The sequence below is a fragment of the Vidua macroura genome, chromosome Z, assembly GCF_024509145.1.
Source record: "Vidua macroura isolate BioBank_ID:100142 chromosome Z, ASM2450914v1, whole genome shotgun sequence".
In the NCBI taxonomy this organism is placed as follows: domain Eukaryota; kingdom Metazoa; phylum Chordata; class Aves; order Passeriformes; family Viduidae; genus Vidua; species Vidua macroura.
This window is the reverse complement of record NC_071611.1, coordinates 4,583,551-4,595,380: the sequence shown is the minus strand read 5'-3', so window position 1 is coordinate 4,595,380 and position 11,830 is coordinate 4,583,551. Positions and strand designations below refer to the sequence as shown.

Sequence of the window (11,830 nt, the reverse complement as noted above, 5' to 3'; positions counted from 1 at the left end):
GGGTGAAAGACTGGCAATTAGGGCATGTGGCAACAATAGCTCTTGCCTGTTCTCTCAATAGTTTAAATTGGCGCGAGAGCGCTGGTGCATTTTGATGGTAAAAGGCATGGCTAAGCCGTGCCTGCTGGAAAACATCAGGTAGGTTCGGTGTGGTTGGTAACATTTGTGCTGCCATGGCCAAGAGACCTGCTCTCCAATTGCCCTCGGCGATGAAACCTGGTAAATCCGTGTGTGACCGGATGTGCATCACATGGTAGGGTTGTTCTCTGTGGGAGATTAGCCAAATTAATTCCAAGAGCAAGCCAAATAAATTTTTATTGTTGACATGTTTTAGCAGAGCATGTTCTGCTCTTTCTACTATCCCGGCGACATAGACCGAATGGGTAACCAAATTAAAAGGCTGTCGGAATTTTTTGAACGTTCTCACAACCGCAGGAAGTTCTGCGACCTGGGGGGAACCCTTAACTATCTGGATGTCAGACTCCCACTTCTGACTATCTGGGTCCTTCCAGGTGATCACCGATTTATGGGACCGACCTGATCCATCAGTGAACACTGGGAGAGCATTTTTAATAGGAGTTTTACTTTACCACATTTTTGGGGCCAGGTGTAGTGAATCCTTGAACAGCTTGTGTTTCGGATAATGGATTGAAATTTGTCTGGGATAGCTATCAAGTGCAATTTGAATGTTTTCATTTGTTTGTAGTATAGAATCCATGCGTACCAGGCAGGCACGCGTACCAGGTCCTCATCAGGGAACATGATATGTACGGAGCTGGTGAGGACCCGATGCAGACCTTGGTTTAAGCAGTTTGTTCTGCGGAAGTGGCAGAGGCCGTCCTCATGGCTGCGCCAGTCCGCAGAAATGTGCCGGGTGGGCAATGGTTCTCCTGGATGGTAGGGAGACCTGGATGCTGTGATGGGCCACTTGTTGTCCTCGCGCGGCCCCTCGTCGCGCTCCGCTGCCTGTTTCCCAGTCGGTTTTGCCAGAGATGGTAAGGGTTCCTGTAGCGCGATCTTGGATACTGAATGTTAATTGGGAAGGGATGCTCGACCTGCCAGTGTGGACAGTCCGCCTGCATGTGACCTAGTTGGCCGCAGTTAAAACATCTCATGTTACTAAGATTTATCACTGCCTCCCCCACTCCTTTACTGACCACCAGCGCCACCGTATGTTCTATCGATGCGGCTTTCGAGCATGCCTCGACCATCTGAGTGATGGTGGGCTCAGGGTCTTGTGGCAATGCCTGAAGCACTTTCTTAGTCTCTGTATTGGCGTTAGACATGGCCATTTTGCGAAGCAGTTCGTCTCTGGCTTCAACGTTATCAAATTGTCTTTCTATAGCTTCCCTTAGTCTGTCGATAAATTTGATAAAAGTCTCTTCTGGGCCTTGTAGAATTGACGCAAAGCTTTGGAGAGGGGTATTTCCATCAGGGATCTTAAGAAGCACTGCTTTGGCAGCGTCCCTGATCTCATCCAAGAGCATGTTGGGTAATAGAATCTGGTCTTCTGGACAGCTGAACTCTCCCTCTCCTGCAAGGGCGTCAACTCCTTCAGCCCCTTCTCCTAGTAATGTGGATAGTTCATATTTTTTTGAGAAGCAGTTTTAGAAGCTTCTTCCAATGGATCTCCCATAGAAGGAGTTCCGTAGGAGAAAAGAAGGCTTTAGCTATATAGTGTAAGTCATGTTGAATCAGCATGTGGCCCGCAAACGTAAGGTCCAAAACATTCTTTAAAAATGGCGAATTGCGCCCATAGTCTTTTGTGGCTTTCCGCAGTTCCTTGACCCCAACGTAAGGCAGCTGTTCCCACCGAGGTTCCTTCCCCCTTGTTAAAATGACCGGTGCTGCAAACGTCCCTAGATCTCTAGCGAGATCCAGGTCCCCATCCCGAATGGCCTCCTCCCTGATCCGGGCTCAGCCCCCTCTGGACGTGGTGGTAGGCCAGGGTTCATCACTGTCTTCATCCTCATCAGAGGATGAAGCAGGACGGGCTAGGGTATGGAGCCTCTCCTTGACCGGTGGGTCTCGGTGATGGGAGACCCAGCAGGCCAAGATGGCCTGCTTCTGGCAAGGCCTGCTTCTGGTTCCAGTGGCGTGGGAACCGGAAGGGAGAGGAGAGGAGAGGAGAGGAGAGGAGAGGAGAGGAGAGGAGAGGAGAGGAGAGGAGAGGAGAGGAGAGGAGAGGAGAGGAGAGGAGAGGAGAGGAGAGGAGAGGAGAGGAGAGGAGAGGAGAGGAGAGGAGAGGAGAGGAGAGGAGAGGAGAGGAGAGGAGAGGAGAGGAGAGGAGAGGAGAGGAGGTGTGGCCCAACCCGCCCCCGGGGGTGTGGCCTTCCAGTGGGCCTGTCCCACCCACCAGGGGCCCACCCAGGGGTGTGGTCTGGGAGGTAGGAGGGGAGGGTCCCGACGACACGGAAGTTGACGCTGTAATGGAGGAGGGACCCGACCCAGGGGCGGCACCCAACGGGGGAGGGAGTGATGGTGGAGTGGCGGGAACCCGAGGGGACACTGAGGGATGGAAGGCGCCATTTTGTTTTGTTTGACGATCGGCCATGTGGCCGTCGCCATTTTGTGCCATCTGCACCTTGTAATCACTATTTGAACAACCGGGACTGAAACTGGGGTCAGGGGTTCTTGGAGTGAGGGAATTGGTAAGGTTTGTACTGGTGTGTCCAGTCCCAGGACGAGGAGAGGACAGAGTGGGATGAGAAGTGGCAGGGAGACGACAGCAACCCTGTGCCACTTGGCAGGATCTGTCTCCCAACCCGCTCTTAGGGGAAGTGGGGTAAGGACTGGGGAGGGAGGAACAAGGGGTAGGAGAACCGGTGACCCAATTCTCCTTTTCTGATTTAAATAACTTAAAGATTGAATTATATATAGGAAAAAAAAGGTCCAACCCGAAAATTCCCCTTTACTTGTAAATCATAAATATGTTTCCCAACTCTTCCCCAGAATAAAACAGAAGAGGCATCTCTCCAAGTTACGTCAGGGAAATGGTCAAAAACAAAATTAACAAAAGCCTCCCAGAACGAGGGCAGACTTAACTTGGAGATAAAAATCCCGTCTAACCGGAGAAAGACGGTTACCCATTATCTCTCGGCAGAGATTCCCCCCCCGAAGCAAATGGAGAAAGAAAAAAGAAGAGCCTGAGTCAGATGCTGCGAGGAGCAGCAGGCAGCTGCACTGCAAACTCACCACCAGAAGAACGCAGGCGAAAAGAAAGGTGCTCCAAATGGGTGGTGGATCTCTGCTGGTCCCAGAGATTCTAAAGCTTCCCCTGAAGCTGAGGATTGGAAGTCTGTGGGTTATCAGCAGGTCCAGAGACAGCAGTCTTCCAAGATGAAGGCGCAGCCGCCCTGGAAACTGATGCCGAACAACGCTTAAAATCCTCAGGAAGCTGGGTCACAGATCCGAGAGTCCTTCAGAGACCTTCAGGGCTGAACAAGCAGGTGTTCAGCCTGTTCGGGTGCCAGTTGAGGCGTCCTGGACCTTGGTCCTGTGGGGAAACCCGCTGGTGGCCGGTCGACAGGAGCCACGATAACTAGGAGGATGGATCCACCAATAGACGGGACGACACCCAGAGCACTGCAGTTCTCGAGGGTTTATTGCAGGTACAACAAGGGAAGAAGGAGGCAGGGAAAGGCAGGAGAGATGCAGGGAGACCACCTCTCGAGAGGGGAGCTAACTCTGAGGGCCCCCTCCAGAGGAGGGGTCGGGGATTATATCTGAGGAAGGGGAGGTGGGGTCAGGGTACATATGGACCAGTAGGATGGGGGCCCATGGGAGGAGTAAGGATGGGACAATCCAATGGGAGACAGGGGAAGGAGTGGTTACAGGGAAAGAACCAATTACAGAACATAGAACAAGGAACTTTCCAGAACTGGGGATGGCATAACTGTTTGATAGGCATAAACTGGGGAAGGTGCATCTAGTGATGGACATGGAAAAGGTGGGAACTCTGATACAATGCTCCTCTTTAAACTACAGCAGTTTCCCATGGCATCCCTGACAGATCCCCTCCAGGACCACCTCCCACAGCGCTGGGTGGTTAGCCGCAGCCAGAGGCATGGCCAGAGGCACCCTGCCCACAACAGTAAAAAGCTTTATATATTCTTGGTAAGCCAACCCCCACATTCATACATATTCCACTCTTCCAACACTGCTTCTCCTTCATCCCATCTTCCCAGAGCTTGTGCAGTCCTTCTTGCTTCGACTCCCCACAATGGTCAAAGATCAGCATTACAACTTACATCATTAACACAATAATCATATTAGAAAAACTCCAAATCTTAACAAAGCTTCTTTTAACATTATAACGCACACCTGTACCATACCACCTGTTTATAACAACAGTAAATGGAGACTAACTGGGAATCTGTCCCAAAATCACGCAACTGCTCTAAAACAAACAATTGCAGTCACTGCCAAACAAAACTCGATAATCTTGTTTTCTTCTCTTACATGAACATAGCAAAGGGACATGGTGCTGCTGGAGACAGAAGAAAGCACCAAACCAGTGCTCCATAATGTGACATTGTCAGTGCTCCAATTTCTAGACCACAGTCATCTGCTCTATTCAGTAATACCACAAGGCAAAGAAATGCATGTTTCCTCTCTTTAAGCAATTGGCTACCAAGCCTGTAGCTTAACTGATTAAAAAATATCTGAGCACTAATCCTGTGGTGTTGAAATACTCTTTATTTGATATTGTTTTATTTTTATATTTATTATTCTATTATTTTTATTAAAATGTATTATGTTTATTTTATTTTCTGAGAGTGTTTTAAGAGGAAATACCTATTAGAACAGATGAAGTAGGTAATTAATGGGATCAATAACTTGGAAAAATAATATTTAAAATACTTTTAAGTGTTTTTACCAAAAGATTTTCATAAATCACTGTTCATGCATCCCTTTACCCAATCAGCTCTCTGATCATGTGGCATCCATGCACCTCCCCAGCCAGTCACTGCCTCATGCATGAGGTAAGCACATGCCAGCCATATAACCTGATGTCTGGTTACAGGACCTGGTTTGTACCTGGCTGTTAGTTGAACCTTTCCCAGAGTGTTTTCTGTTGAGCTAAAGTGAACAGGATTTCTTGCCTCCCACAGTCAGGAAAGAAATTAAGCCAAACGAGGCAAGCATTGTATCTGAGAACCATTTATTAATAATGAAAAAATAAAATAAAAAGGAGTTATCATACTAAAGAGGGCTAGAAAAGACAGAGCAAGAGGAAGAAAAATGGGAGGGAGAGAGAGGGAAGACAGAGGGAAAAGGAGGGCTTTATCACCAGGGGCTGGGGAGTGCTCTTGACATCCACAAGGCGGGGGTTGTGCATGCTGCCTGCCTGGGAACTACTGCTGTGGTGACAGGCGACTGGACACAAGGCGAGGGAGCGCTCGGGCAGGAGGTCCAGAAGCCTGGACAGGGTCTCATGGTGGTGGTCAGGCTCAGGATCATGGTGGTGGTCAGGCTCAGGATCATGGTGGTGGTCAGACTCAGAGGTGGGCAGGGCTGGATGCAGGGGACTCGGGCAGGGACACAGAGATGAAGCAGGTCAGGGACACAGTGAGGCAGGACAGAGGCAAGCACAAGCAAGAGCCAGTGAGGGCAGGAGAGCCAAAAGGTAGACTGGGGCCAGGGCAAAAATGTAAGACTCAAAAGCCCCGAGAGCTTGTGATGCTGTTACTTTTTATGCCCCTGGCTCCACCCAAAGTCCACCTGACCAATCCAATGTCCAACTGCAGTCCATTGGTAGAGACATTTTGCCACTGATTGCAGAATGTTTCTGGAGTGTTCAGTGTCATTGATGTTCCCCTGCTGACTGCCTGTCCCATGTGAGATATGAACTGGTTGCCAGGCAAAGTCTCCCCAGAGTCAAGGTTTTCCTCCATCTTCTCCTAGCTGCCTCCTTGACATGGCACATGTGCAGCTGCTCCCCCACAGGCCTCTGACAACCAGGGTTGAGACAAATCAAAAGTAAATTGGCTCCTTACATCATCCTTTTAAATAAATCCATTAGAAGTATACAGAACTGTTTTATTCTGCCTGTCGGCAGTGTGGGTCATGCGTTCTGAAGAGACAATTAACCTGAAGTGAGAAATTTGCAAGCACCAAGGTATTGCACTGAAAAGTAAAACCAAGGTCTTTTCACCTTATTATGTAAAACACTATAAAACCTTCAGTTTCTTGCTAGAGAGAGAGAATTTCCAGAGCAGAGATTAAAAGATAGGATGAAATTAATAGAAATGCTGAAGTGTGGGGTTTTCTTTTTCTTCTTCCTTTCCTTTTCCTGCTAGGATCTCACTGAGTGCATACAGTTCTACTGAGGGCCCATGTGGTGGCACTGTTTGCTGAAATCTTTATTTCACAGACTGAAGGACAAATCCTACAGGGAGGAAAAGAGAAGGAAAAGGACAAATCTCACTAATGGAGCTTTTCATGTTGCAGTGGTCAAGTGACATGGTCAAATCTCACTTTTATGTGCCTGTACCATCATGTTCTTTTCAGTCCCATCCCCAGGATTCCTGCACAGGGAGTATTGATATTTTTATTTCTCCCCTTTTTTTTTTTTTTTTTTTTTTTTTCCTTTTTTTCAGTTATGTCAAATACCAGAGAATAGAAAAATATCAATTTTTAGATAAATGCCCAAGTGTGGGATAATATATATATAAAATATAGATCAATATTATATGTATTTTTATATATATATATATAATATAACAGATATATGTGTATATGTTACATATTCTTTTTTTTTCCCTATCAGAAATATGGTAACACGGAGCCAGTTAAACTTATTAACATTCCTGAATAGGGACTCGGAAATTTGAAATGCAGATGTTCTGAGCACATAGCTTGAAATCTCTTATTTATTAGTTCCTATTTTATACCTTAAAAAGCATTCAGTATGCTCTTACTTGAACTGCTTGTGAACAAACTTCTAGTCTTTCACACTTTATGCAATAATTAAGAGTTAATATATCCCCTTTTCTTGGAGGGAATACAACCCTTTAAAGTCACTGGTATTACTGAAATTTAATGGCATCACTTGAGATAGCTGGTGGAGAGATTCAGGTGCCTAAACATACATGTCCAGGGTCTTTAGATGCCATGGGGTATCCAAGACACTGCTCTGGGAAAGACACAAGAAATCTTGGGCACCCAGAGTCCCATTGGAAAGCCTATGGGCAGCAAGTGGGAAAACACATGGGATTATTTCTGAGTGCTACAAGACCTTTGTAAAGTCAGGATGCCTCAGCCTTTGAGGGAAAGGATTCAAAGCTCACATCTGTGACTCTGGGATAGGAGCTCCTTCTAGCCCTCCCTTCCAGTGTGTATTCTCCTGTCCATTAGTTTGGTGCTGCCTTTAGAGTTCTTAGGACCAGATGTCTCAGGGGAGGAAAGAGTGGTAGGAGTTTTCTGCTATTTTATTTAATAAAATTATTACAGCCAAAGTCAGAACAGGGGAGGGCAGGAGCTGTGAGGAAGGGACAAGAAAGAAGGATGGAGACCTCCTTTTCTGGCAGCAATAACCCATTATGGTATTTTGTACTATTTAAATCAGCATCTCTTTTTTTTTTTTTTTTTTTTTTCTCAGAGAGCTTTGGTGCTCTCTCCAGAAGGTCAACTGGTTGTTTCCAGGCCCCAAGCCACCATCTCTTCCCCAGATGTGATGTGGGAGGATATTTGTCATCTCCCTCATCATGGCTTATACCCCTGTGGATCTGCTCACTAGACTTTGTGGTGCTGGGTTAAGTCATGGGGATTTTGAAGATGGGGTTCAGCTGCTTTTACGTGAAAAGTGTCCCACAACAAAAACTGCAGTTAGGTACATTGGGACATTTCTGAAAGCATCAGCAAACTTTGGGCACCCAACTCCAGATAAACACTTGTGAAAGTCTTGCTATAGTCCCTTTTCAGAAAGAGACGTGATAGCTCAGCCTATCCTACCGGTCTTACTTCCAGTAAGTAAATCCTCCCAGTTAAGTAGGAATAGATGTCATTTGTGGTCATTGTGAAAGTTTGACTGAGTTTAGGATCCCCTTCCTAATCAAGCCATTAACTTTAAAGATGAAGCAGAGAAGAACACAATGTAACAGCAATAAAATAATTAGGGTTGGAAACAAGTCTTTGTTGCTGTCTGGGAATTTGCAGAGGAAACCTGAGTTTTGACACGCACTGTTATTGTCATGCTGCATTGATATTCAGACTGATGGTTGCTCAATGAATCTCTCTCTTCTTCTTCCAGTATAATGTGAGACGAATTTGCACAAGATGAGAATATTTACGTGTTCAAAATGCAGACTTCCAACCTGATACTGTAAGAAAGGAAGTTTGTAATTGAAAATTAATTCATACTGGAAAGTGTAGTCAATAGACAATTACTGAGATACAGCTTGTGTTTATTGCTTGAGAAATTTTACACAAGATTTATAACAACTAAAACCAATTACCTTTACATGTAAAGAACAGTCTAAAAAGATGAAACTTAATTAATGTAGAAGCCTTCAAACATTCTTTATCTCTTGCAAATAATCACCAACCAAACAGTAATTAAAAAAAAAAAAAAAAGGATGTGAAAGTCAGCATGTTATTTGTGTTGTAAAAGATTACAGAAAAATCCCCATATTGTACACAATTCTTGTCCTATTAGTTTTGCTGAAGTGTGGCACAACTATTTTACTCCAAAAGAGTAGGAGGTGAAAATCAGATACAATATTTGTGAAATTGAAGGCAAGTAAGCACAATTTTTTATAAAAGTATTCCGGTGCACTGCTGCCTCTTCCATCCTCTGTACCTGCTCTCTAGACCCCTCTGAAAACCCCAGAAACATGGGAGTTGCATTCTTCATGCAGAGACTTCAGAAGGAGCTTCACTGGATGTACTAATTCACATTTGTGGGAAAAAGTATTTAACTCTTGACCCAAATCAGAATAAATATCCTGTTCAGAGCTCTGACAAGAAATTCCTTATGACATCAAAACGGGACTCATACAAGAGGCCACTCTTCAAACACTTTTTCCCCACCTGTAGTCATGTTCATTAAAAAAATTAAAGTATTAAAAATACTTCCTTGGGACAAGTTACAGCGGAGAAAATTTTCTTACTCTTGGAAAATTTTTATCTGAAGTGCTGTGTCCAGATCTCGTCCCATCAGGACAAGAGAAAGATGGAGCTCCTGGAGCAGGTCCAGCAGAGGCTACAAAGATGAGGAAGGGCCTGGAGCATCTCCCTGCTGAGGAAAGGCTGAGGGAGCTGGGGCTGCTCAGCCTGGAGAGGAGCCCCAGCTGAGAGAGAACCCCATCCCTGTCTGTCCCTGTGCGCAGGGAGGGCCAGAGCAGGGCCCAGGCTCTGCTCAGGGTACCCAGCAATGGCACCAGAGGAATGAGCAGGGACTGAGCCCAGGGAGTTCCACCTGGACATGAGGCAGAACTTCTGTCCTGGGCAGTGACCCAGCACTGGGACAGATGGTGCAGAAAGGGGATGGAGTCTCCCTCACCGGAGATATCCCAGATGCCTGTGGACACAATCCCGTGCCCTGTGCTCTGGGATGGCCCTGCTGGAGCAAGGAGGTAGGACCAGATCATCCACTGTGGTCCCTTCCAGCCTTAACTGATTCTGGAATTCTGTGAGATACTGAATGCATTGCATTTCAAAATGCAATTTCAATACTTTTCCATCTACCAAGAGTTTTTGTTTTTTTTTTTTTAAATCTCAAAGACAAAGGATCTTAAAGACATAAAGCCAAAGAAGTCAGATCAATCAGAAGTCTCAACACCAATTATAGAAGATGGTTCAGAATGTGCACACCACCTCAGCATAGCCGGAGCCCGAGTGCCACTGCGCACCAGAACCTGGGCTAGCTCTGTTTTGCTCCGGTGGAGCGGCGAGTGTGGGGAACTGCCTTGGCTGGGGTGAAGCCACAGGCAGAACCTTAGAGCCAGCAATGCTCCACACAGAGAGGCGGTGTTCCTCAGCAGGTGGCCAGGGACTGAGCAAAGAAGGAAGAGGAGGCTCTCCAGCCATGACAGTCTAACCAGTTTATTGAAATCAAAGGGATCAGAATGCAGAGAGCCCCAAGCAGCTCTGTGCATGGGGTTTTAAGGCATAGCAAAATAGGGCGTGGACACAAAATGATAACCAGTAAGGTTGCATTAGAGGTGGAGTTCAGGGGCAGATACCAACCAGGATAGGGGGAGGAAGAAAATTTTGGCTGAGGATTGGTCCAGGCACTGAGTGGCAGAGAATGTTCTGGAAGAAGGGGCAGGGCTGCCTTGACAGGCAGGGAAGGGTCTGGAATAAAGGGAGGGCATACCTTGAGGGACAGATGGAAAGAAGGGCACAATTTAGGGAGAAACTAATTTGGGGAAAACATAGGGGGATAACAGAACAAACCATTTAACAATGACTTAAATAAATAAACACAAACCACTGCACCTGAGGGCATTGGCCAAATTGGAATAGTATTGAAGAATGGAAAGGTGAAGCCTCTTTCTTCAGAGTCCTGCACTATTTGTTGTCCACACATCCAGAAACAAATGCCTTCTGGGTTCAGGTCTTGAAAGATGCTTTCCCTAGACTTTGTTTCTGGGAATTGCCATTTTAATTCGGATTTTGGGGGAAGTTTGAGTCTTTTTTTTTTTTTTTTTTTTTTTTTCCTTTGTTTTGTGACTCCCATACTGAACAGATCTTGGTAATGTAACTGAAGGGCCTTTGACATTAGTGCTATTTTTTTTTTCCTTTCCTCTGTGAAAGACAATCGTTTAAACACTCAATGACTGAAATGCCTACTTCTAACTGTGATGTGGGATCAAGATAAAATATGTAAGACATGTGCAATGGTCTGTAGAAGTCAGATAGGATAAAGAAATTATTTCTTTTCTTTCCCATTTAAAATCACTGAAATTCAACCTGTTGAATTTGGTCTTTTGGTGAGTTAATATTTTTGTAATATTTTCCTCTCTTTCTAAAAATCTGAACAGAGCATCCAAAAAAAGGAGGGTGAGAATTTTGTTCTCTTCCTAATTGCAATGACCACAATTAACTTTCTATATGCATTTTGCTATATTTTTTCCTTTTATTTTTTTTTTTTTAAGAGGACCAATGTGTGAATAAGTGGATTTTGCCACTTGCTTAAGAAGATGAAGATCTCCTGTCTGAAACCCTGTGAGTAAAACGTGGTCATCGGAGGGGAGTTTTGCCTTCAGGCACAGGGAAGATAAACAATGAGTATTGCAGTAATTTTCACCCTGGAGTGCAAAGAAGCTGCAAATTAGTTATAGAGAGAGAAGTAAGTGTGTGTGAGTGGAAATTTTCCACTGATCTTCCCTCTTAAAATTATTTATGAGTTTAAAGAATAATTAGAATGGGAGGAAAAAAAGCCACAAGATTTATTGATCTGTTGTTATTCTAGAGCTTGGGATTTGTGCTGCTTTTTCCAGAGCTGCAGCAATTTTAGGGTTTATTTTAGGTGCTGGGAAGGCACCTAAATCTTTAACACCTGCACCAAAATAGAATTTAGTGCTGAAGTGACCCAGGAGATGGAAAAATATGCTGAGGGGAAGTGTAGTCTCCTGTGATTGTTTTCCATGTGAAATGTGTGAAAAGTGCAGAGCTCTCCTGTGGAAGTCACTCTTCCCCTTTCTCCTGTGCAAGCAGGGAATCAGGATCTGATGGCAGGACAGATTTGGTGCTTTGTGAGCAGTTTTGGGCACAAAAGACAAAACGTGTGCATGGGCTATTATGCACAGACCTCCTGGGTGGCTTCTCAGCACTTGATTACACTTTAATTATTTTTGTAATGCGAAAGTGAGCCTACTCTCCT

General features: G+C 45.3%; 1 long non-coding RNA gene across 1 annotated transcript; it reads left to right on the top strand.

Annotated features, from left to right (window-relative positions):
- The first annotated feature begins 3,114 nt into the window (after positions 1–3,114).
- LOC128822229 (uncharacterized) lies at positions 3,115–4,675 on the top strand. The gene is made up of 2 exons (XR_008441406.1): positions 3,115–3,611; positions 3,988–4,675. It is a non-coding gene; the product is annotated as an uncharacterized LOC128822229 (long non-coding RNA).
- Positions 4,676–11,830: the final 7,155 nt, after the last annotated feature.